The following is a 26,293-nucleotide window of genomic DNA, read 5'->3' as shown; positions in this document are numbered from 1 at the left end:
GAATTCTCCCTAACAATGAGTTATATTAGAGTTTTATTAGTAAAAAGAAAATGCCTACCCGTCTCTATTTCTAACAGGGTTGTCCCTAAAAGGAAAAGAAAACTCGGGCGCACGTTGTCAGAATGTCCAACTAAATGCTTAAGTCCTCGGTCCGCAACTCCTATTCTAACCCTAGCACTTCATGTAACATTCTAACAAAAAGAACAGGCCTCCCCAAGGAAGATGACTCCCTCCTTCCAGAGAGTTTCATGGGAAAGAAAGAATCCAAAAACAGGTTGACCTCAAGAGTTCACAATTTACTCGTGGGGTGGAAGGTTCTTGAATACCCCTTTGTCTTTCACTTGTGAGGAGGCTTTCTGGGGCATAGCTTGGTTGCTCCCTTCATGAAGGTTGTTTTTCTACCTTCCAGTATGTTTGGACAGAGAAGGAGCATAAGCGGCTCCGGGCCTTATATTTCAGGGTCTGCTTTCAGCTATCAGGGGTTGGGTAATGTAGCCCCCTTGTTACCGGCTGCCGGTGGATGGCGGTTTCGGCTGATTTGCAAGTTGATGGTTTAGCCGGTAAGATACTCTTATTTAACAGTTGTTGGCTGTGTGTTGTTTCACCAAAAAGATCCAATTTCCTCACCAAGGCTTCTTGTCACAAGATGAGGTTCATTTTAGGACGATGACTCTTTCCTCCAAGTTGAACCAATGCTAAAGTCAAACAAAATAAAACTGATTTTGCACTAAGAGAATGACTCCCTCCTCCTAGCTTAGGTACCTTAAATACAAAGTATATTCCTATTGAGGTGGTGGAGCTGAACTGGGAGAATGGCTCTCTTCTCAGAGTTGGTTTTCACTTTCTTTATCAACGGGCATAGTTCCCTCTTGGTTTCCTCTAAGGGAACTTTGAACTTTCTTCCTCCTCTCAATGGACAGTTCGTGGTTTTACACAGTTCAGTGGACTTATGCCCGCCACTGGGAGGAAAGGGCTTTCCCTTCCGAAGTTATTCTGTTATTAAAGGGATAGTGCGCTCAAAACCTTTAAGCATTAAGCATTAAAAACATTGGCCATAAAGATTGGCAACAATTAGCAAAAGCTCCCATTCGGGGGCTTTGCCTTGATTACTGCCACGAGAGCGAGCAGAGTTAAGAGAAATTCAGGAAGCTGGTTAATTTTACATAATGGATACCTCCTAGACCTTAAAAATCAGGACTTTGAGTCCCATTTTCACAATATTTTATATAGGAACTTTTTGTAAAAACAATTTTAATATATATGTTTTATTATGGCCAATCTTTTTAAAGCTTAACATTTATGAGTGACCTATCCCTTTAAACAACCATCTGTTGGTTACAGCCAGAGGTCTTAAGACTGCCTTTGGGGTCGATCGGCCTGGACCACGCCTCTCACACACACACCGTGGTTGCACAGCCCATTCTCCCTGTTACCTCTGGGGACCTCCATATTTGGTGTTCTCTCCGTCTCGGGTCAGTAAGTGTGGCGGCTCAGCTTTTCTCAAGTTCTCCCTTCCTCGTTACTTCCGTGGCGGCTCTGTCTCCGGCCTCCCTGCTGTCGCAGTGTAGTTAGAGGCCTGAACGGTCCAATCCGCCTTTGAGGTCACACCACTGTCTCGCCAGTGATTTGGTGTTGTGCTCCTTGCAGTCTCGGTACAGGGCCGGCTAGCCCACCTCCAGCTTCGAGGTGTATTGCTGCCTCACCAAAGGTCTCTCCCCAGGCTCTCTGCAATCTTGGCAGCGGACCACCCGGTCCACCTCCGGTTTGAGATTGTACAACTGACTCTCCATGGTTCCTCTCAACTTGGTTCCGCAGATGCTGTCATGGCTACTGGACAAGGGCCCATGTTTCTACCACCACAGGGCCCTCTGGCACCAGGCTCACGCAAAAATGTGCTTGGCACACTTTTTTCCTAAGGCACATGCATCCAGGCTGGGCGGGGCCATAGGAGAACATTGGGGAGCACGTGCCAGAACCTCTGGGCGTGGCAAGGTGGAGCCACAAGGTGGGGCCAAAGGGAGAGGCCGGGGCCAGCCTATTTAAGGCCAACCCGCCCGCATACTGGTGCTTCGTATTAGTCTGCTTTCTGCAACATAACGCTTACCGCCGCCTGCAGAGTCCTTACCTGTTTTCCAGCTCATCACCTTGAAGCGCGTTTCACCCGACCCCAGCTACACCATCATTGAAAGCGCATCTTACCTGGGTCCGGCTACAGCATTGCTGAAAGTGCATTACCTGGCTCCAGCTACACCATTGCTGAAAGCGCATCTTACCTGGGTCCGGCTGCACCATCACTGAAAGCGCATTACCTGGCTCCAGCTACACCATCGCCTGCAGCGCATCGCAACTTAGCTGGTTCCATAGTCATCGGAGTTGGAGCGCATCCTTACCTGTTCCGGACATCCAGCTATGAGGGAGCTTCTTCCATCCATCCTCTTCACGGAGTCTCCCATCCTGCAACCGCGGACAGGCCTTTGGACAGCCACTTCCCGCTTGACGTCGCCAGGCCATCCTTGCAGGAGAAAAGAACACACAAGGTTAGAAACTGCATAAATGACTTACGCTTGGCCGCGCAACACCCGAGTCTTGCGTTCTACCCTGAAAGCCAACTTACCACCTACTTGGGAGCTTCCCCATTCTCTTGGGCTTCTTTGGGGCTCGCTCTAAACACTGCGACTCCATGCAGTCATCTTTACACCTATAGGGGAGAGAAAAGACATTGCAAGAATTACAAACTATAATCACAGCAAAAAGACATTGCAATAATTACCAACTATAATCATCGCAAAAACGACATTGCATTAGAACATGGACAATAATCATTGTTAAGAGACTCTTACCTTCCAAGTGGTCAGTTGCAGCCGGTCTGGGCCGCCACATCCACGGACCAGTGAAGCAACTAGGTCCATCCAAGGCGCCCCTGCTAATGAGAAGCAGGATGGAGAGCTCATCCTTACAAGAAATCAGGTGAGCGTACATTGGCAAACGCTTGTTCATCTCGTTTTGGAACGAAGGGTTCGGGGGGAATCGCGATACCACCACACCATTCTCATTGCCTCTCGTATTCCCTCAGAGGAAGTACCAGCAACCGGAGCAGGCAACATTGCAGCAGCTGGTGGGGAGAGCCGATCCAGGGGAGCCAAGTCCAGGGAGGGCTCCAACCGTGCTCCAACGTCCCCGCAGAGACCAGGTGAGCGTAACAGAGGCCAAGCCAGTCTTTTGCTTTTCCAGCCTCCAGTGACGGTTGGCCACCCTCCGGTCACTTTGGCCTTTCTCTCCACAGTCTCGACCAGCGCACCCTCTGCTGTCTTTTGACTTCTGGCTGGGCAAGTTTGTCAGCCCTGTTGGTCTGTTTTCAATTTTTATAGGGCTCTCTGGTTGAAAACGAGGCCCAGAGTCTTTCGCTGGTTTCCCAGATTTAACCTACGTAACTCCTTGGCTCTTACTCGTCTCAGTAGTTGGAACTGGACTGGAGTTTCCAGACTGGAAACAAGAGGACTGTTTGCTGGGGAGCAAAATTGTTTCCACCAGGAATGTGATCTGGGATTTATCCCTAAATATGAAGGATTTCTAATAACATGATAACCAGAAATTGCGTTCTTGCAATTGAACTTTCAGACATACTGTTCACAACAAGCATAATTATCCACATCATCAATTTTTGTCATAAAGGATTTAGATGTATCGGACTATAAATTAGTCACTGTGTTCGGAAGCACTGGTGAAGACAACCGAGATCTACGTATTTCAACAATTGCTAATAGGTTTAATGACCTTGGATTAACCCTAGGCCTTGACAATGACCAGGGGTCGAAACACCTGTCGGCTGGCTTTTTCTTTATCACTGGAGAATAAATACCAAATTTTTCATGAATTGGATTCTCGTAATATTTCGTTGGACTACTTTAAGAATTACACCGAAAGGACTGGTTTTGAGAACGAGATACTCTCCCGAAGCATAATCTCTTTTGTACATTTATCTATAAACTTTTTGGGAAGTTTGAGGGAGTTGGATCATCTCGCTGCCAAACACTTACATTGAGCACTCAGGCTCTGACTTTTGTGATCAGTTTAGGGTGGTGATTAGCGCACCTACAGAGATCGATCCCACAGATTCAAACACTTACATCTTTAGTCAAGAAGTGGAGGATTATTCGCTTCCAGTGAAAAGGGTATACTTTACAACAGGTGACTCCATCGGTAAGGGCAATAGGACTAGAGAATGTTCCTGAAGGTGCCCCAGCCCATATCATAATCTCTCATATGGTGCAGTTAGTCTTTGCCTATCAAAGTGAAAGCCAATGTTTTACTGGATCTATGTCAGTAATAAAAAGCTTACCTTGTGGATTCCAGACAGAAATGGACACATCCACAGGATCAGCCCTTTGTTACCAACTCTCTATCATCTCCTTTCAGTGCAATACCTCCAAGCACATATATTGACATGCATAAATATTTAGGTTACTTGGGTATTTATATCCAATGTATACATTTCACTTGGGATGAAGTGGCAGATAGAAGCACCAATGCGGTTTCCCATAAATATGCATTTGTATTTGTATTTTATTTATTTATAGCACGCGCCAGTCCCAGAGGCATCAGGGCGCGTAAACTTACAGAACAGTTACATAAATATACAGTCGAACGTGAGCTTGGATCAAGCTGTAAACAATTAAAAATACATACAATAATAAGTGAACTTGGACCAGAGTGTTACATAATCATACGGTATTAGGCAAGTTATCATTAAGGCAGCATGAGTTAAACAAGGCATATTTTACAATAAGGTAGTGGAGCCCGAGAACTGTGGCTGGAGACAGAGAGCTCTAAGGCCATGGCAGAAATCAAGAGAATGAATCAGATTTGGGCGAAGAGCCATGATTTAGCTTGCTGCTTGAAGGAGTTGAATGAGGGTTCAGATCTGATGGCAGTAGGGAGCGTTCCAGAGCTTGGAAGCCAAGACAGGGAAGCTCACACCCCCAGCTTTTTGAAGTTTAAATCTGGGTAGGGATAGGCTCTGTGTCTGAGCAATTCTTTGAGGTTGGGTAGATGTGTGGAGAGAAAGACGGCTGGATAAGTAAAGGGGGGCCTTGTTGGCCAGGCACTTGTGATTTAGGGCAAGTGTTTTCAATGAGATTCTCTGTTTGACAGGGAGCCAAAGTAGATTGGTTCTAAATTCGGAAATATGTTGGTTTCTGGGAATGTTTAATGCCGCTCTGATGGCATTATTCTGAGTAGTTTGCAATTTGTTGAAGTTAGACTTGCTAGTCCCCAAATAAAGGGCACTACAATAGTCTATCTTAGACATGATGAGAGTTCTAGCTAAGGCGATGCTATTAGGTGTGGACAGAAAAGGTCTACAGGTATATGCCGACGCTGACCTGCCAGCATTAGTTTGTCTCGTCAGGGACAGTGTAGAGTCAAGATAGATACCTAGTGTTTTGGTATCCTTCGAGACCTTGATGATGTTGCTGTCAAAGATGAAAGACTGATAGGAGCGATCTAGTTTATTAAGACGTTGAGTAGATCACAGGATGAGGAGCTCCGGCTTGTCATCATTGAGGCAAAGTTAATTTTGGGCCATCCAAGCCTGGATGACCAGATATGCGTCATTCAGTGCTTTAGTGTCAGCTATGTGGTCACCAGTGATGGGGATGAGTATCTGGGTGTCATCTGCATAATTAGTGTAGGAGACACCCAGATAATCAAGAACATCAAAGAGTGCTTTAGTGAACACATTGTAAAGTGTAGGTGACACGCAAGAGCCTTGCGGGACGCCACAGTGAATCGGAGCATGGTCAGCAGCGGCTGATGGGGAAAAGACCCTCATGGATCTGTTACTAAGAAAGGAACTGATCCACGCAGTGACTGAGTCAGAGAAGTGGGCAGCAGATAGGAGGTGCTGGCACATGATTTGGTGGTTGACCAAATCAAAAGCAGCAGAAAGGTCTAGCAGTAATAACAGGTCTAATATCCCATTGTCTTTCAAGACTTGGATTTGTGTTTTCAGATCTATCAAAGCCGTTTCAGTCCCATACCTAGGACAGAAGCCAGATTGTCTTAGACCAAGGAGGTTGTTAGATTCCAGATAGTCTTGAATCTGCAGGTAGGCTGCACGGTCTAGTATTTTGAGCATGAAAGGGACGGACGGTGGTAATGTAATACAAAGTATTGTGTATATTCATACATCTTCTGTATACTTCAAAGGAGCACATGAAGCAGCCTTTATTCCAAGGTGCAGGGATGGTTCCATTCGTCTACTACATATTTGTCTTATTTTTATACAGGAATGTAGCCCATTTCTAATGTGAAAAACTACAGGGTGTTTCACAACCTAGTTCCTGGGGATCCTGTATTCAGGTGGCTAGTAAGCAATCCCTTTTGGATCCCGGCCCTGGGGGTGGACAAGCAAGGGAGGATCACCTGGGTAGGGGATCCTCTGGGAGTGGGGGAGAAGCATCCAATGGTGAGATATGGTTGCCCTCTTTTTACACAACCCATCTAAAGCCTATCCTGGCTTATTTTATGAGAAATTACAACTGCCATAATCCCTCCCCATTCTATCTTGACAGAAGTACTGCACCAAGGAAGATGAGGGATGAGGCTTGAGAGATTACCTCCCCTGACTTGCATGGGCCCTGTCCCTGTAATGAGGCCAGGCAGAGCCAGGCACATAGCTCTAACAATTTACACCTGCCACTTATTAGTACTATATATGAAGATAAAAAGTGGCACGCACAGACACACTTTGAGCGAGGCTGGGTTCGAGAAGGAACAGCTCTTGCCAGGCTGATGCAGAGCAGACGGTGGAAGCTGGAAGGGCAACAGGCTGATCAACAGTTGATAGGATCAAGAGAAAGCCAGGCAAAATGTCCATGCTTTCGGGAAGCAGTGAGTATTCAAAAAGTAAAGCCGAGCGAGCAGAGAAAAGAAACCTTTAGAGTGCCATAAAGTGGCCCGCGACCCTCCCGGGTGAACAGTGGAGTTGGGGAGGAGCAGAGGAGGCATTGGTAACGGCCTTGGGCTGCAAGAAAAGATGAAAGACATCCAATTACCAGGCCTGGTGAGTTATCGAGGGGAACGCAAGTCTGGTTAATGTTAAAGGGAAAGTGGCTGTAATTTTGCAAGTTGAAGGTTACGCGTTGTGAGGAACCAGAGGGTGTTTCATCCACTAGTCCCCAGGGATTACTCGCTCAGGTGGCCAGGGCACGGCTATCGCCTTTGGATCCAGACCCTGGGTGTGGACCAGTGCGGGAGGATCACCTGGGAGAGGGGTCTTCGGTGAGTGGGGTTGAGGCAGCCAAAGGTGAGAGGCAGTATTCCCCCCTTTTTTGTTCATCTACCCCATCCTATTTTGTAGGATTCTCTGAAGTCCCAAATCCCTCCCCCCTTTTAACACAAACACTGGGCCGAGGAAGAGGGTGACAAGAGTAACAAGACTAACTCTCATACATTGTTCTGGACATGTCCCGTGAATCGGGTCAGGCAAAGTCAGGCACTTGACTTGAAGTGCATACACCTGATACCAATTAGCTCTCCTCACACGGATAAAAGGCAAAGCCTAAAGAGACACTCTGAGCAAGGCGGAACACTAGTACGAGCAGGACTTCTAGGGCGAAGGCAAACCTGCTGGAGCAGAGTGACGGACCAAGGGAAGAGAGCAGCGGGTCAAAAACCCCAAGAGTTCCCTACTGAAGGTTGTTGCCTCCAACAGGCCGCGAAAGATACGTGGAGAAGTCCAGATTCTGCAAGTGAAGACTGCATTGTGTTCAAGGACGACAGCGACCCTCCTGGGTAAACAACAGAGTTGGGGAGGCAAGACCAAGCCTGTGGTACTAACCTTGACTCGTGAATTGGAAATTGTAAAACCAAGAAAAACACACAGCCGGTGAGTTGGCAAGCGACCAGAGAGATCGGTGTGTGTTAAAGAAAGTTTGAAGGCAGACCTGTGAATAAACTGTGAAATAAAGACAGTTGTGTAATCAGTGGTCCGGTGAAAGGAAGTAGCCCACTCGAAAGTCACTATTAAAGGTGCATTTTAAGTGCAAAAGCAAAGTAAGCAGAATTACCCCCTAGAGAAGCGGAGAGTGCAAGCTGGACCTTCAAATTTTAGTCAAGGTGGTCCTGCAGAGGTCTGTATAGAAAGCCACGCACATTCGAAAGTCTTCGGCAACCGCAAGTGGTCTGAGCCTGGCTGAGGGAGACCCGAAGTCTAATAAGCTTGGGGAGGGGAGCCCCTTTGGAAGTTTTGTTGAACTTTGTGCTGAAGAGGTCTGAGACAGAGGGGGGCCTAAGTGAACTTTGCGTTGAAATAGAATCTGGAGGTTTGAAAGAGAGGCTTTAATGTGGAAGGCCAGGCGGGCCTCGATCAACGTTTTGGAACTGTTTATTGCACTGAGAACCCGAGCCAGAGTGTGTCATCCTGCCTACAAGGACTGTCTGACGTTGGGAGGAGAGCCGATTCAGCCACCTTTATTGATTTGAACACTGATTTTTCCTTTGCATATATTTCTCCTTTATATGCTTTTTGTACAAAAGATAGGGCAGGCATTAGGTTTTGTTAGGTTAGGCCATTTTGATTTGACGGACTCCACTTAGACAGTTTTGTTCTCTTCAATTGCATTTTATCAGCACACGCTGTAGGAGAGGCATGGTATCACAAGTATGACACAGACATAATAGGTACAATTTTTAAAACCTTTTTTGAAGTTTCTGGGGTTGGAAAACTCCTACTCTACCCTGTAACTAAGATGGGAATAGTCTCGACCATTTAATGGTCGAGACTACTCCCATCTTAGTTACAGGGCAGAGTAGGAGTTTTCCAACCCCAGAAACTTCAAAAAAGGTTTTAAAAATTGTACCTATTATGTCTGTGTCATACTTGTGATACCATGCCTCTCCTACAGCGTGTGCTGATAAAATGCAATTGAAGAGAACCATGGTTTAAAGAAAAGGAAACAAAGTAGCAACGTGTTCCTGCAAGGGGAAATCGCACATTCGAATGTATCTTTGAAATGTTATGAATAATTGTAAAAGATATTACACCAGAGAACAAAGGAAAGAAAGTTGTACAAGTGCAAGAAGAAAGATGTGTACTGTCAATATGCCAATAGGGCAAATATTGAAATATGTGAACTGAGAATACGCCAAGAGTGCAAAAGCAAATTATAAGAACTTTGGGGAAGGGCCAGAAAGGCAAGTGAAAGAGAATAAGAACTACAAGTACCAAAAGGCATTGGTGCTGCAAGAGAAGATTGTGAATTGAAATATTGGTGTAACATATAACCTTTTGAGAAAGCCAAGAAGGCAGACTAAAGAGAGTAAGAATCATAAGTACCAAGTAGTAGTGGTGCCACCAGATGAGTATTGAATGTGAAAGGAAGAATTGTTGAAAGAAAGGTCAAATTGGTCATGCAGAGGTCTGTGGAAATTCCTTGCAGTTTTGAAAGTCTTCGACAGTGAAAAAGATACTTTGGGTCAAATGTGGGGAAGGGAACCCCCACAAAGGAAAGACAGGCTCGCGCCGAGCAGAGGGAAGCCTGTACATAACTGTGAGAAATTGAGAAACATGTGAACTAAGTACTGATGGCAAGGCAGACAAAGCCTAAAAGAAAGTGAATGAACTATCGGAAATTTGAAGCATCAGATTGAATTGTAGAAAGTGTACCAGTAAGCCAAAGTGTGCAAGACTGAGAACTGTGCCATCCACCTATCTTTTGTTTTCATAAAAAAACTCTCTAGACCCTGTGGGATTGAACCTGGGAAAGGGAGCGGGTACTGAAGCCATTCTGACTTTTATTTATGAGACAATATTTTCCCTTTGTATTCCCTTTACATGTTGTTATTCTGTGAAGGAGGGAAAGGTAATGTCTTAGAAAAAGCCTTTATATATTAACCAGACTGACTTGGACATATTTGTTATTGTTTAATGGTCGCGATTACTCCCATTTTAGAGTTAGGTCCAGTTAGGAATTCTACCATCCCAAGCAAATCATTGAATAAATGTTTTACAAAGTTGTATCCATTGTGTCTGTGTCTACTGCTCGATACCATCCCGTCCTCACCCTAAGCATTCACAATTCAAGAGATAAGGGAACTGAGATTAGCTGAGATAAAAAGATTTGGCTAGGCTGTGATGTGTATTTAATCAAAACGTCCTCTCACCTACTACTGGTGTGGTGTACCCATATCTATTATTGAGTTATTCTCCATGATGCACGTTTGTAATTTTGTCTTTCTGTTCATGTCCTTCTCAGAGGTTTGATCTTCGGAAAGAATGAAAATGTTCTACCGAAAATGAGAATAGAATAGGCCTTGTCAACAAATAAGACACACATGCCAGACATACACCAAGGCTCCAATCACAAGGATGTCAGGCTACCCATATGTGGTTGTCTGCATTCTTAAGAGCTGTCTGTCTTGGGTATGGAGTACAAAAAGCATGCTGCTGAGCCGATTTGCATTCCCATTGTACAATGCTTAAAGGCTCTGAACTGGAGTTGAACTTCATGGGTTGGCACCTACGTGCTATTGTGGCAAGTGTATCTGGTAAAATGAAAAGGCCAATTCTACTCTCAAATTTCAGGTGGACTTTTTTTTTATCCACCACAACATTAATTTTGTTAACTTAACAAACCTTAATTCTCCAATCACAATGATGACAGTCTACAACACACTTCGGATCCCTAATGAGGGTGAAACACTCATGTGGTTGTCTACATCCTTGGAAACAGTCGGTCTTGGGTTGATAAAGCTACATATAAAATAGCACTGCACTATAAGACAAATAATTTTCTGCAGGAACAAACATGCTTTAAAACTAACTTGTATACCCAAAATGCATGCTCACTGGCTCTGGAACAGGAGTGTGCTTGGAAGTTTGGCTACTGGCTGCTGCTGTGGCACATGCGATTCGTTAGTTGGAAGGTTTGGCCAAAAAAGAAACCACTGATATCTGAGGGCCCGCTGAAGTGACGTTATTCTCAATTATGCTTCTGGCATCAGGAAAATCCAGGATGCCATGAGGCCCATCAACTGGAGAAGGTCTAGGGCCGGCAGGGTGGGGGGCACTCTGAAATGACATGACCATCTGCTGGATGTAAAGTGCCCTGTCCTCTGGAGAGAAAGCCCTTCCAGAAGAGGAGTACAGAACCGCTCTTATGAACTGGAACGTTTGCATGGGTATCACATTGGACTTCTTGAAATTCACGGCGAAGCTCAAATTGTGCGAGAGGTGACAGGTATGGCTTAGATGGTTTTAAGCCTGCTCTGAGAGAAGGGCTCTGATTAGCCAATCGTCTAGCTAAGGGGACACTTTAATCTCTCCCCTCCTTAGACTGGCTGCCACCACCACCAACAACTTGGTGAAAACCCTGGGGCAGAGGTTATCACAAAAATTAAGACTCTGAAACTGGTAATGGGTCCTCCCAATCACAAATCTCAAGTGCTTCCTGTGCTGGGATTGGATGAGAATGAGTCCAGGAGGTCAAGTTACACCAACCAATCCTGTAACTCTAGGGACCAAAGGTTAAGCGAGAGATTTACCATCTTTAATTTGTACTTCATTGTTCAAGCACCTCTGGTCCAAGATGGCAATACCACCTCCTTGTTAATTTCAACTGTGGGAAAAAGTTCAATACTGCTTTCAGGTTCTTTCGTATAAGGAGTGCTCTCACCTCTTGGTGTCTCCTGCGAGGCGGTAGAATCTTCAGAAATCTTCCTTTCTGACTTCTTCTTTGAGAAGAGGCTTACATTGATGAGGAATGGACGGTCCGTCCCCGTAGCCACAGTGTCTGCCAGTTACAACAAGCAGGTCACTGAGACCACGTAGAGTTAAGTCTGGTATTTGCAGAAAAAGCCGAAGCAGAACCCCCCCCCCCAGATGCTATGGATTGTACTTGTAGGATTAGTATTAAATTACTGGTGGTTTGCAGAGTAATATTCAATCCGGGTTCTGTACTGACCAAGTATTCAGGAAGGTATTCAAGGTGGAGGCATCAGCACACTGAGACAGGTAAGGTATGAAGGAAAGACCCAGTAAGTAATAGGTAAAGCCAACAAAGTTTGTGGGAACGATGACACACAGCAGATCCACAGCAACAGAAAGGGAGCAGCCGGAAAGCAGGAGCACAGGGCGAACGCAGGAGAATGAGATTGCGGCAAAGCAGAGAAAACAATGGGCGAGCGAAGGCACAGAGACTAAAGGTTGGAGAAGGACAGAGGTGGAAAACCTTGAGAAAACACTAGTGTCTTACCTTAAGGACACTGTCGGGTTGCAAAGCTCAGTTCGTTGTGAGTCGGGAAGTGAAATAGGATGTCGGGCACCATATTGCCAGAAAACTAGACCGGCACTGTAACATTATGAGAACAACGCGATGGAAACAGTGCGTGCAGCCATTTCCATTGTCTTCACATGGAATAGCATGGCGCTATGACCATGCCCATATCCAGAACGGTAACAATTACTGGCTTTACTGGCCGATCTGGTGGCCAAAAAGGTAGTGATGGCGGAGAACAATATTGAGGGCATTTCAGCAATAGAAGGCAATAGCCCTGGGTTACCACTTGGTGAACCAATGCAGCCAAAGAAATCTGTAACCAATCTTCGGGTTGCAGTGCTATTTTCCCTCCCACTGGTGAGGCATGTGAGAGCTCCTCAAAGCGGTTTTGGTGCAGTTGAAAATCCTAAGGGGACAGTAGTGGTGGCTGACTTTGTCCCTTTTCAACCTCTGCAGTTTCCTGCTGTAGAAAATCTTTGGCCTTGCTTTGTTGAGCACTGACCCCTCCTGCCTCTTTGGTTGAAGGCCTTGAAATACCAAAAAGGCCCACCTCTTGTTGGTCTGCTGGTGTCTGTACTGGCTGCTTTCGTATGGCCGCCCCCTAAAAATTAGGCAGCTGCCTTGGATGCCTGAAATATTTCTAAACTGTGATCGGCTTTGCACCCAAACAAGTGGTTGCCGTCAAAAGGGCATGTTGGGAATCTTCTACTGCATGTCTGTGGCGAACCCTGACTTTCTCACCCAGGAAAATCTCATTGTAAGCAAACTGGTACTCATAGACCGTCTGACAAAATCTGCAGCGCCGAACCTCGACTGCAAAGCTTGCCACCATGCTGCCTCTTTCCATTTTGTGACAAGGTCCTTAAAATGATCATTCCTTTCACCATCCAGTGTATACGTATATGCCTCTAAAATAACCTCCCACATGGTGTGGGTATAGTTTGCAAGGGCAAAAGGCACATTAATGGGCTTCGGCGCCATACTCAAACAGTATTTTAGGAAGAGCAGCATATTTTTTGTAGTCCTTGGCTGAGTGAAGAGTTGGAAACATGCTCCACTTTTCTCCTGAAGTGGAAGCATGGACCATAATACGTTCTTAACACTTATGTCTCAACAGAAATTCCAGGTCTGAAGACTCCAGTCCATACTTTTTCTATTAGGTCTTTGATCACTGCTGGTGCAGAATACATTCTTTGCCATATGTATAGCATTAGGACTTATAGGGAGCGTGAAAAGGATGCACAGGCTCTTTAGGCTGGCCTTTGTCAAGTATGTCCATAAGATCATACACTGTGACTAGTCTCGTAGGTGAGCCTGGTCCCAGCGTCTCGCACTCAATCGCCATGACCTGTCTACATGAGGTGATCGGGTAAGCTTATGGATCTAACTACATTAAGTCGAGTAATGGGGGTGAGTTGACACCACTTGCACCCCATGAGTCGTTTGCTAGATATGCCTTTTTTGCCTCCTCTGATAAAACTTCTTCAGGGCGCTCAGATTGTATTTCTTGAAGGGGTTCAAATTCAAAGCGGTCCCTATCGTAGCTAAAAATGTACTGGGAAAATGTGATAAATTTAGATCTCACCTCTGGGACACACATCGATGTTAAAGCCTGAGATCGACACAGACGGGTCCTTCAAGAGGGAAGCAAATTCAATATTTAATGTTGAAGTACCAGCAGCGGTCGACTACTTTGACGATGTTCGAGGGGCCTACGTGAAAAGCACCATACCGAGCTCTTTATTGTGTGAAAAATGAGATTTTGTGGAGAGCCTGACAGCTTTATAAGGCGCACTGCGATTCACTATTTTCACAGGTTCCAGTGCCGAAGCTACCATAGCTGCCTTATTAAAAACAGAACTAGTTTTGAAACAGTTTGTCCCACTGTGCTGCCAAAGTGGACTTAGATGGGAAGCATACCTGTTCTATATCGGGTGAGGAGACAGATGAAGAATGCCTGCAACATCTTTATTTCTTGATGAAGTTGAGTGGCAGGGCTCACTTCTCAAATACAACCTACTTTCTGACTCTACTGTTATGGATTTCTGCAGATTCTTCAGCAGTTTCCAAACTCCTGCTCTCTGCAGACTTTTATTTTGGAGGAATGGTACTTGGCAATTTAGAAGTCAAGGGCCTCATCATCTAATTGATTGATGATTCTTTTAGTGCTTTCAGGGTCATTGACTGACACGACCCGCAATCATGTTAGGTGAAAAGACACCAAAAGACATCCACAGTGAAGGATGGTGAGCGGCATTATAACGTCGCAGTCCTCACAACTCTAAAATGCCAATGGATTCAGAGTAGACATTCAAATAAAAACCAAGACTTTTTCGGAGGTGACGATCGAGTTTTACGTGAAGCATGCTGAGATATATGTAAGGACGTCACACTCAGCATTGAGGAAGGCATGTGTTGAGGGATCCCGATGCAGAGTTTGCATGGCACCCTCTGCTGGGAAAATGTTTCCATGATCAGCTGAAGCGGACAGAATATATTTAAAATAAGTTATTTCCTCACACAGATTTATTTTTAATTCACATTAACACGTCTTAAAGTTCACTTCTCATATTTTCTGTAAACTGTGCTGCTCTAATAATACATAGGTTCCCTTGTGCACCTCTCTTCTTTTAGGTTTAGTGCCTTAAAGCCCCTCTCTAATGTAGGGAGCTTCCCGTCATGAATGTCACTTTAGAGAGAAAAAAGGTTGCACTTATGTCTAGGACACAAGTGACTACTGGCGCTAACATCTATGCTAAGGAGCTAAATTACACTGGACCTGGATGTGGGACAGACTCTAAAGTGGAAAACCTTCTAGCATCACTGTTCTTCTCAACAGCTTTGGGTGCCACAGAGATGCCTGGCACTCTCCCAAGCACTTAATCAATGCGGCTGACCATAGCTGAGGAGCACACTTAGGACAAATATGTAGACAGAAATTGGCCAAGCTGGCTGGCTCCAGCGCATACCCTCCACTCCCGGAAAGTGTAAAGGCTCTGAGGATCCAGAGACTGTTGTCCTTACTATGCAACACTGGGAATGAGAGACTGACGTCATAACGCTTTTCAAATGTATAAAACCATGTTCCCTTGAGGAGTAGTCTTGTATGCCGTCACTCCATCACCCTCTCCTCAGAGAACCTTTTTCTACAACACTTCGTCTCGAACCTGCCATTTAAAAACAACACCATTTCAAGGTTTCGTCATTCTTACTTATTGGGGTCACTCTCTTTGCAAAGAAAAAAGGGTTCAAACCACTTTCTCCACCATTTATAAGGAAATTAATGTGCTGACATTGTAAGACTAGTGCTGAGGTCATCCCTTCTCCACGCTCACAGTGCACCTTTGGAATTAACTCTGTTAGAACATTTGGGATGTTGACAATCACCTTGCCTTTCAAAAGGCCTTCAAGACCCGGCTTTTTGCCCAGTAACTTTCTTGTCTCACTGTATTGCCTCACATGTGAACTGTTGCAAGTAGGCCACCATTTTGTTGAATGGTTGCTTTTAGTAGGGGTTCTACAAAAAAACATTCTCACTAGTTATTATTGAAACAATAAAATGTTATCTGCGCCTTAATGTGAATATTATTTGGCAACAGTGCGCATCAAAAATCACAAAAACAAACATGCATAAATTAACTAAAAATATATCACTCGTATTTCAGGCAGACAACTACAAAAGGCGTTCATCGGGAAACTGCAAAAGATTACCAATGAGATCATCATACAGAGGATTCTGTTTCAAACTTGGGTTATGCTAGAAAATATAGACCTATTATATATAGTGATGAGGTTGTGATATTCTCTTTATTTGGCAGAGGAGGTACTGATAACGTTTTTATATGAAAAATACAAGAGTACAAATTAAAACCTATAAATGCAAAAGTGGAGTTAATTCCATCTGTTACCCCAATAACATAACAAGTAACAATTATATGATGATGTGTAAATTGTTATATACATAATGAAATATCTTAAAGCATCGTGTTTGCAGACAAGCATATGTATACTAAAACATTTAAAACGGCAGAGATTGAACAGCAGCATGATGCAAGTTTAGTCAACCAAAACATGGTAATATCATTTTTACACTGGAAAAAGAAAAATGCCTGTAGTCTAATTTTCAGGAACATGTTGAAAATCATTTCTTATGCGGATGTGGCTAATTCAGTTATGAACAGAGACAGCCTAAACAATGACCTGATTTCTGTGTTCTGAGCAACTTAAAATAAAAGTTGCTTTGTGTGATCATGTATTTATCTAAAATTACACAATTTCCGCACGTTTTTGAAGAGTGTACAACCTACCTCATGAGACCCAAGTGGTATTCCTGGCATGATAGAAAGCAGCCCTTCCCGTTCCCTTTCCGTAAGGCTGTATGTATTCTCTAATTGGAAATGACAACACATCTCATCCCCACACAGTACCTAATTAAACCTCTTATCGTCTCAGCAGAAATTCAAGACAATGCATAACTAAATGGAAAAGTTGAACTACAGCCATAAACCTTCACCCAATAATTGAGCTAAAATATGCAATGGCAATTTCGGTTCTGCTTTGCTTTAGAATTATGAAAATAATGTTATTTTTTCAATAACTTACTCACTTCCTTTCCTCGATAAATCTGACTGCAAAACAAAGGTTTCTCTGTTTTTGCCATACAATCCTTATTCTTAAAAATATAGTATTATTTAAAGTCAAACATCGAAGGGCAAAGGTATTTGTCAACAGTGGAAATAATTCACATAATCACCTTAAGCAGAATGTAACCTAAATATTGAATATGGAACAAATTACTTACCTGTAACTGTTGTTCTCCAGCATGGGTCTGGAATAGATTCACATACTCATGAATATTGCCTGTCGTCCGGCCGGGAATCCTCGGTAAAGAAAAAATCAATATCAGTTTTGTTTATGATCCGTCTTTCTTAGTAGTAACCAATCACTGATCTCTGGGTCATACTGCCCCCAGCCAATGACTGCCCTCTACCTAAGCCCCTCCCCTGGCAGCCATCCTCAGATTTGGTAGCACGTGAAGTGGCAGTATGACCAAGTGAAGAGCGCAGAGGGGAAGGAGGGAGGGTTCGCATGTGAATCCATGCCAGACCAATGCTGGAGAACAACAGTTACAGGTAAGTAACTTGTTCCTTCTCCAGCATGGGGTCTGGCATGGATTCACATGCTCATGAATATAAGAATACATAGCAGTATACACATGCACAACCACGGGAGGTGGTAACAGGCTCAACATTAAGCAATACAACAACTCAACATTAAGCATCTCTTACCTCCTCACCAGGCTCACCTTAAGCGAACAGGTTGCGCAGCACTGCTTGGCAGACCCTGGACTCCTCCCTGGAGTCCCGATCGACACAGTAGAATCTTGTGAAGTTGTGCGTCGACCTCCACTTAGCAGCCCTGCAGATGTCCAGCAGGGGCACACCAGACAGGAACGCCGTGGTAGCAGCGATCGCTCAGGTCGAATGGGCTCTCGGACTGCCGGGCAGCCGTCGGTTTGCCAACCGGTGACAGTGCATGATGCAGCCGGAGAGCCATATGGAAATGGAAGCCTTCGAGAGAGCGTTCCCCTGATTCACAGGTCCAAATTCACAAACAGCTGTGATGTCTTCCGAAAACTCTTCATGCGGTTCACCTAGAACGTCAGCGCTCTAGCCACATCCAGCGAGTGCAAAGTCCTCTCGGCCAGCGGCGAAGGCGACGGGAAGAAAGCTGGCAACACCAAGGGCTCGTTGAGGTGGAAGTCCGACGGCACCTTGGGCATAAAGGAGGGGTGCGTTCTCAGCACCACCCTTGTGTCGTGAAAAGTCAAGTATGGAGGCTTGCAAGATAGGGCCTGGATCTCTCCCACTCATCGTGCAGAGGTGATGGCCACAAGAAATGCTGTCTTCCAAGACAGGAACTTCAACGGCGCCGAATGCATAGGCTCGAATGGGGCACCCATGAGCCTGGTCAGCACCACGTTGAGCTCCCACGCCGGGGCAGGGGACCTGACCGGCGGGAACGATCGGAATAGTCCCTTCATGAATTCCTTCACCAGGCGATGAGACCACAAGGACGCCCGTCCTGTAGTTCTGGTGTATCGGGAAATGGCAGCCAGATGTATCATGATGGAAGCGTGAGCCAGTCCAGCTTTGCCCAGTACAGTAGGTACGGCAATACTTGAGGGTCCGTAATCCGCAGAGGGTTAATCTTCTGTGCACGGCACCAGACAGAGAACCTCTTCCACTTATGTCCATAGCATTTGAGAGTTGAGGACGCCCTGGCTTTTGCAAGAACCTATCTGCAGTCAGCCGGGATATCGTACCCTCCAAACTCTAGTGCTGCAGGAGCCAAGCCTGCAAGTTCAGCGACTCCGGGTCGTGATGAAGAATGGCGCCTCCTTCTCTGGAGAGAAGATCTGCGTCAGTCGCCAGCTTGATAGGTGGGGACACCGACAAGTCCAGAAGGTCCGGGAACCAGATCTGTCTCGGCCACGCCGGTGCGACGAGGAGCATCCTGCACCTGGACCCTCCTGAGCTGGTTGATGAGACGGAGCAGCAACGGCAACGAAGGAAACGCGTACAGGAAAAGGCCGTCCCAAGGGAACGAGAAAGCATCGCCCATGCTCCTCGGTTGTGCGAACCTCTGGCACTTGGAGTTCGTCGCCGTCGCCAACAGGTCGATCTGGGGTTTGCCCCACCGTGGAAAGAGCCGATCCACCTGGTCCTGGCGTAGTTCCCACTCGTGGCACGAGCGCAGCTCCCTGCTGAGTGAGTCGGTGATGGTGTTTTTTTATTCCTGCCATGTGGAAGGGAACCAGAAACATCCCCTGGGCGACGGCCCAGTGCCACAGATCCTGGGCCTCCTTGGATAGGGCTGGGGATCTGGTGCCTCCCTGCTTCTAGATGTAGAACATCGTGGTGGTATTGTCGGTGAAGATCCTCACCACCTTGTCCTTGAGGGACGGAAAGAACGATTTGAGCGCCCAGAACATGGCTCGTAGCTCCAGGATGTTGATGTGAAGAGACCTCTCCTCCGGGAGCCAGAGGCCTCTTGCGTGGAGATCTCCGGTGTGGGCCCCCATCCCTCCAGGGAGGCGTCCGTCGTTACCGTCTACTGATATGCCGGGGCCTGAAAGTCCATGCCTGCCGCGAGGTGCGCACGGGCTCCCCACCATAGAATCACCCGATGGAACTCCTCGTCGAGTGGGATCCTGTCTTCGAAGCTGCCCGCCGCTTGAATCCAGCGGGTGTCGAGGAACTCTTATAGCAGACGCATCCAAAGTCTGCAAAGGGGCACAAGGTAGATGCATGAGGACATAATCCCGAGGAGGGACTTGATGGACCTCACTCTGGCCACATCCGTGGCCAACAGGCGCTGCACCTTGCCCAAAATGGCCTTCGTCCTTTCTTCCGACAGAGATGCCAATCGCTTCACTGTATCGAGCTTCGCTCCCAGAAACAGTGCCACCTGCGACGGGACCAGATGGGATTTGGGGTAGTTGATGGCGAATCCCAGCTCCATGAGCAGGCGGAGGGTCCTCGCTGTGTGTTCGACAGCGAGTTCTCTTGATCTTGCACGGATTAGCCAGTCGTCCAGGTAGGGGTAGACGTGGATCCCTTGCAGGCGCAGCTGCGCCGCCACAGGTGCGAGGCACTTGGTGAACACCCTGGGTGCCGACTTTAATCCGAACGGCAGGGCTCTGAATTGGTAGTGACGCCCCTGGACTACGAATCTGAGGAACTTTCTGTGTCCTTTTAGAATGGGGATGTGGAAGTAAGCATCCTCCAGGTCCCGTGACGATAGGAAGTCGCCCTCCTCCAGCTGTCCCAGCACGTGCTGGAGGGGGACCATCCTGAATTTCTGTGCCTTGATGTACTTGTTCAACCGACGCAGGTCCAGGATGGGGCGGCAACCGCCTGTCTTCTTTCTGACAAGGAAGTATCTTGAGTATACTCCGGAGCCCCGGAGCCTCTTGGGGACGAGCTCGATGGCACCCTTCTTGAGCATCGCCCTTACCTCCAACAGCAGTTGAGGGACGTGATTCTCCTTCCTGGCCACGGGAGGAATGCGAGGACATTTCTTTTGAAATTCCAGCGAGTGTCCGTGGGCCAGGATGTCCAGCACCCAACGGTCGGTGAAGATGGACTCCCACACGCTGACGAACTTCGTCAGCCGGCCTCCCACGGTGGGGACCCGACGCTACGGCTGGTTCAGTCCTGCTTGGAAGAGGCCTTGCCGCCTTGGCCACCTTGCCGACGGCGGCGAGACCCTCCTTGCTTGCCGCGACCTCTGTAGGCCTCCTGGGACGAGGAGCGGGCCGCCTGGCGGTAAGTAGAAGAGCTGCCGCTGGATCCCTTGGAGGCTCCCTGTCTGCCTCCAGAGCTCCGAAAGGGCCGCCGTTGCTGAAGGACTCCTAGGGCTCGGGCTGTTTCCGTGTCTGTCTTGATGGCCTGGAGGGACTCATCCACCGTCTTTCCAAACAGGTTGTTGCCGTCGAACGGCATGTCCAACACTCTGGTCTGGACGTCCTGGCGAAAGTCTGTTGCCTTGAGCCAGCCTCGTCATCAGAGGCAAACCCGTTGCCCAGTTGGGGAAATCTGGTATCGGCAATGTCCGTTGCCACCGTTATGGCGTGATCCGACGCCACTTCTCCTTCCTGCAGAATCTGTAGGGCCTCCGCCCTCTTGTCGTCCGGCAGGAAGTCTAGCAGAGGAGCTATCTTGAACCAAAGCTCCCTGTCGTAACGGGCCACAATCGCTAAGGCATTGGCCGCCTTAATCGTTGAGATGACTCGTCGTCCCATGGAGTCCAAATTCTTGCCCTCAATGTCCGGCGGGGATGTGGAAGTTGAAGCCGCCGCACCCGCTGCTTTCTTCTTGGCCGCTGCCGAGACGACAGAGTCCGGCGTGGGCTGGGCCCTGAGGCACAAGGGGGCGGCATCGGGAACCCGGTACTTTTTCTCGTACCTGTCCCTCTTGGCGGGTGTCATGGAAGGGTTCTTGAGGATAGCCAGCCCTTTGTCCCAGATGTCGTCGAGCAACGGCACCGCGAGGACCGTCTTTCTTTTGGCCTCTCGTCGTTGGTAAAGAAAACCTTCCTTTTTCTGTTCCTCAGGGCAGAGCTGGAAGAGCTCGGATGCCCTGGCTATCATGGCGTGAAAAGAGCCAATATCGTCGGGCGGAGAAGCCCGAGGGGGGGTGATGACGGGATGTCCGTTGTGCCATCGCCGCCATCGTCGTCTGTCTCCGTCGCTGTATCCGTCGCCGTATCCTCCCAGGGGTCCGCCGAGGAGGATGAGGGGTCCACAGGCCACGCGGGCACGAAGGGCGGAGAGGGGTGGACTCTCCTCCGCTTGTTCGGAGGGCGTCCCGACGGGCCTGGTTCTGGATCCTCCGTCGGGGTCCTTGGTAACCTCGTCCTTATCTCAGTACATAAGGATTGGATCGCCAACAAAATGGCCGCCGAGATATCCTGGGGCTCGGGTAATGGCTGCGACGGACGGGATGGCTGCTCCACTGGGCCCTCGTTGTCACCATCGTTGCTATCTTCGATCACATCAGCGGGAACCTCCCCCTGGGATTGAACCTTCTCGAACCTCTCGTTGAGGCCTATGAACCTCTTGTTGCGGTCTTTCACGGTTTCCACCGGATCCTCCTTGGAGGTTGAATCCGAGTCCGTAATGGCCACCGCCCGCCCCCCCCTCTTTTTCTGCCGGGGTCTTCATGGGGGTCTTAACGATGGTCTGGAAAGAGGATTCCCTCCGCGGCGGCAGGGAAACTCTGGGCCCCGAGGCCACCTCCACTGGCGTAGCGTTTGCCGGCTTCGCCAGGGCTGCTGCGACAACCTCGATAGAGGCCTTTGCTGGGTGGATCAAGGCCCTCACAACCTTAGGTGCGTCCGGGCCTCTCTAGAAGCTTACCCGGGTTCTCGGACTTCCTCTTCCCCGAACCAGAGCGCTGGCTTGTGGTTGATCGTGCCGGGGAAGTCGCGCCCTGCCTGGCAGCCGAGGAGCCCGACCTTTCGGCGCTCCCGGTGCCCGCAGACTCGCTGTGCTTGGCCTTCTGTTGGGCCCCCGTCGCCGGGGCGCCCTCATAGGACCTAGAAGACCGCTCAGACTTTTTCTTCGCCTTCTCACCTGCTGTGCCCTTCTCCAGGCAGAACGACGATCTTGCTTGGTCCGTTCCGACAGGTTCTTGCAGAACGCACAGTCCTTCTCCACGTGCGTCTTGTCCTCATGAAGGCAGTAGAGACATCTCGAATGCTCGTCCTCCTTGAAAACATTTTGCAATCCGCATCCTGGGCAGCTCCTGAACAGCTTGGATCCGGGCGTCGAGCTACCCTTTTCCTGGGCCATGTCCGTTGAGGTAGGCCACAGATCTTCTGGAATCTTCCAAGAAGCGTAACTGTAACGCTCACCTGACTCCCACGGAGGCGCTGGACTGGTTCGCGCTGCTGTGACCTCTTCCAAGGTGATGCGCAGGGTTCGGAAGACCGACTGGACCGGTCCCCCAAATCTGGCTTGTCTGGCTCGCAGAAGTATCCTTCTGTAGGCGAAAATAGGGGATTAACTGTCTGCGGGGTAATGCAATCAGCCTCCAACTTTCCCCTCTCACCCTCCTCGAAACCCTTCTGTGATTCCTCGTAGCATCTCACCTTAGGGTCTGGAAGGACGAGCTCTCCATCCTGCTTCTGATTGCGGGGCACGTTGGTATCCAGTTACTTAACTGGATTTTCGGATTGGTGAGAACCAAACTTGCTTGGCTTCCAGGTAAGTTTTTTGATAAGAGGTTCCCCTTGTGTCCATGCATTAATGTACTAATGCTAGTGTCTTTTTCCCCATAGGGGCCGGGGTACGGAATGCCGGGGAACAGGCACCGACCCGAGATGAGAGGTGAAATCCTTGTAGAAATCAGGTAAGTCTTTAATGAGCGTTTTTTTGGTAATGTCTTTTCATTCGCTCATCAACGCTGATGTCTCTTTTTCCCCTTAGGGGCCGGGGTCCGGAAATGCCAGGATGCGGCGCGGACCCGAAATGAAGAGGGAATGAATCAACAGGTAAGTCTTAACATGGAGATTTAGCTTTCCTTATTCCCTTCTCTCTCTCACCTTTTGTTCTGGTCTTTTTCTCCCTAGGCGCTAGGGCGTGACTGCGAATCCGGATGATCGCTGCTGAACATGGAGGCGCCCTGTAAAGGTGAGTGGAATGCGGCGCTGCAGCGATCGACGCGATGAGGTTTTAAATAAAAGTCTTCCTTTTCAGGGTTGTCGGCGAGATGTCTCCGGGATGCGGATTTAGCAGGTAAGGACTTTTCCTTCTTCTGTTCTCTTCTTCTCTTCCTTTGCAGGTGATCCAGGATGCTGGCTGGCGTGGCAGAAGTCAGGATGCAGGAGCAGACACGGTGAGCGTTCAGCTGCTAGATGCAGAACAACGCGAAGCATGTGTGGCTGTTCGGGTGGGGTTTAAATAGCCTTGGAAGAAGTTCCAGGTATGTATCCTTCCTCCAATCAGGTATGTATCCTTCCCCGACCACGCCCGGATGGTAAATTAGTCCCACAGGTAAAGTAGTTCCTTTCAGGCCTCAAGGAGTCCGGGATCCTGCAGCATGGTCTGCATCAGGTAAGTGCACCCAAGCACTTCCATAATGAGCCTGGCGCCTATGGCGCCAGGACTGATGTCTTTTATGAGCCTGGCGCCATAGGCGCCAGGACACTGTCCAAAGGGCCCCTATATGGGGTTGCTGGGTCCTTCCTTGGGGACTGGATGTCCGCTTTCGGGGACGCAGGGCTTGAACCGGCTCCCCAGGAGCGGGCATCATGACAGTAACTCGACGAAAACTTCACCCTTGAGGGGCGTAGAAGAATTCCGAAACGGGTCCCCCGTTATCGGAAGTAGAAACGGTGGAGCTTGAGGCTCGATTAACCGAAAAAATGAGAAAATTCTCCTGAAAAAGCGCGAAAACGCAGTAAAAGCTCGAGAGCTAAAACACGAGGACTCCCAACACTTGAACGTGCGGTAAAAATCTGAGGATGGCTGCCAGGGGAGGGGCTTAGGTAGAGGGCAATCATTGGCTGGGGGCAGTATGACCCAGAGATCAGTGATTGGTTACTACCAAGAAAAAGCGATCAGAAACGAAACTGATACTGATTTTTTCTTTACCGAGGATTCCCGGCCTGACGAGGGGGAATATTCATGAGCATGTGAATCCATGCCAGACCCCATGCTGGAGAAGTAAGACAATATTACGTTAGGCTGCTCATTTTTTTTTATATTCTACAAAAAGGAGGAATCTGAAATATCCTTTAACCTAAGAGGACACAGAAGAGAAATAAAACCAATTAATCAATTTTTGTATTTATGTAGTTTTCCTTGTAAACCCACAACCCTGTCAATTCTCCTCAGCACTCGGAAAGCCTGCCATCGCATATACATAGTCAAGGATCACCCGAGAGCTCTAGATATGAGCCAAAACCTCCCTCCAGGCTATATGGTCAGCTAATCACGGCACCACTCCATGAAACATATTCAATGATGTAAGTGAAGTCAACCCACATCAATTATGCATAGGTTACCAAACGAACAATGCATAATTTGTTGCATACACTATCCCCACTTCAGAATGTGAAAGTGAAAAATGATAGATTAAAGTGATACTTTTAATTCTGTATTTGTATTCTTTGACATGGGATCAATTAAAGTGGAGTAAAAGTTACTTTGAGGGAGTAAATGTGTGAAAGACATTATGTACATTTACATGGGAGCCATGGAGTGCCAGGGACCTCTACCTTTTTTGAATTGTGCTTTTAAATTTGGCCCATTATGGAGGGGAGGCCTGGCATCTTATATGGTAGCTTCTTAACGTGGGGGCTACTTGCCTACACCTCAAAATCTCCTAAAATAGTATGAGGCTTTGGGAATGGTATAAGAGCAGAGGAATGTTATATTCCACCACTTGTGTAGTTCATTGGATAGCTGGTGGCATAATTTAAACATTAATGCATAAAACATCACATCACTGCAATTTGCTCTTCCATTCTCCATTCTCCTGTGGGACTTTTTGCCTTGGTTTGCTGTGGATCCCACAGTCTACTTCCCTTGCAGTTTGGAATGACAAGATCATCAAAGATGGTACCTACAAAAAACTGGAGCAGCAATCCTTTCATCGAAGTTATACAGCGACAATCTGGAATATAATGGTGATGATTTTCATGCATTTCTAATAACCTCTCAACTTGTAGGCTCGTTTCAACTCCGCATTCATGTGACAATGAGGATTCAAGTGATTAAATGCCTCTGTTTTCTGCTATCCTCCAGGTGTATAAACCAATCCTTATATCCATACCTTTTTTCATCTAATATTTCTAAGGGTAATGTTGGATGCTAACTTTGAAAGGCTGTGCATTTATAACAAATGAGTTTATAGAGTATGTCCCAGATGAGGACCTGTCAATGCTGTCAGGTTTGTCCCTTAATTCAGATAGGAATCCCCGTTCCTCACCAGAATCTTGTTGACTCAATGAAGTCTCCTCATTTCTTCCCTTCTTTTTTTTCCTTGCAGATACTTTCTTCTTGAAGAGATACGGCCTGCTTCGAAGGGAAGTGGCAATGTCTGCCTTTGTAATTGGTGGACTAGTGGCCCCCTTCCCTGAGGCAGCCAGGCAGGGTAAAAGCCTTTGCAGGCAGAAAAACCCCTTGGAGAGTTGGTCTTCGGGAAATCCAATGAGAGAGATCCGTAGCGTGAAAGGTAGTCCATGATGAAGAGATTCCAATAAGCAGTCAGAGGGAAGTAGAAGGGCAGGAAGAACTAAGACCAAGGGAAGCCGTAGAAATGGAGAATGCCCAGGAACAAGAGAAACCCGGAGGAAAAAAAAGAGAACCCCGTCAGCAAGCAGAGGAGACCAGATGCTTAGAGCCTCGGAAGGAGCCAGTAGTCAAAGCGGGAAGCGAGAGAGAGAAAGCTTCACCACCAGCATGCAAGGGAAGGCAATGGGGAGTGAACAGGGGAAAGCAAGGG

General features: G+C 47.6%; 1 protein-coding gene across 5 annotated transcripts in view; it reads right to left on the bottom strand.

The window, feature by feature from the left end:
* Positions 1 to 26,293, bottom strand: part of FER (FER tyrosine kinase) — a 2,139,903-nt gene that overhangs the window by 498,548 nt on the left and 1,615,062 nt on the right. The window lies entirely within an intron of this gene.

Source organism: Ambystoma mexicanum, chromosome 6p, assembly GCF_040938575.1.
Source record: "Ambystoma mexicanum isolate Mex_15411 chromosome 6p, UKY_AmexF1_1, whole genome shotgun sequence".
Classification (NCBI taxonomy): domain Eukaryota; kingdom Metazoa; phylum Chordata; class Amphibia; order Caudata; family Ambystomatidae; genus Ambystoma; species Ambystoma mexicanum.
This window is presented reverse-complemented; position numbering and strand designations above follow the sequence as displayed.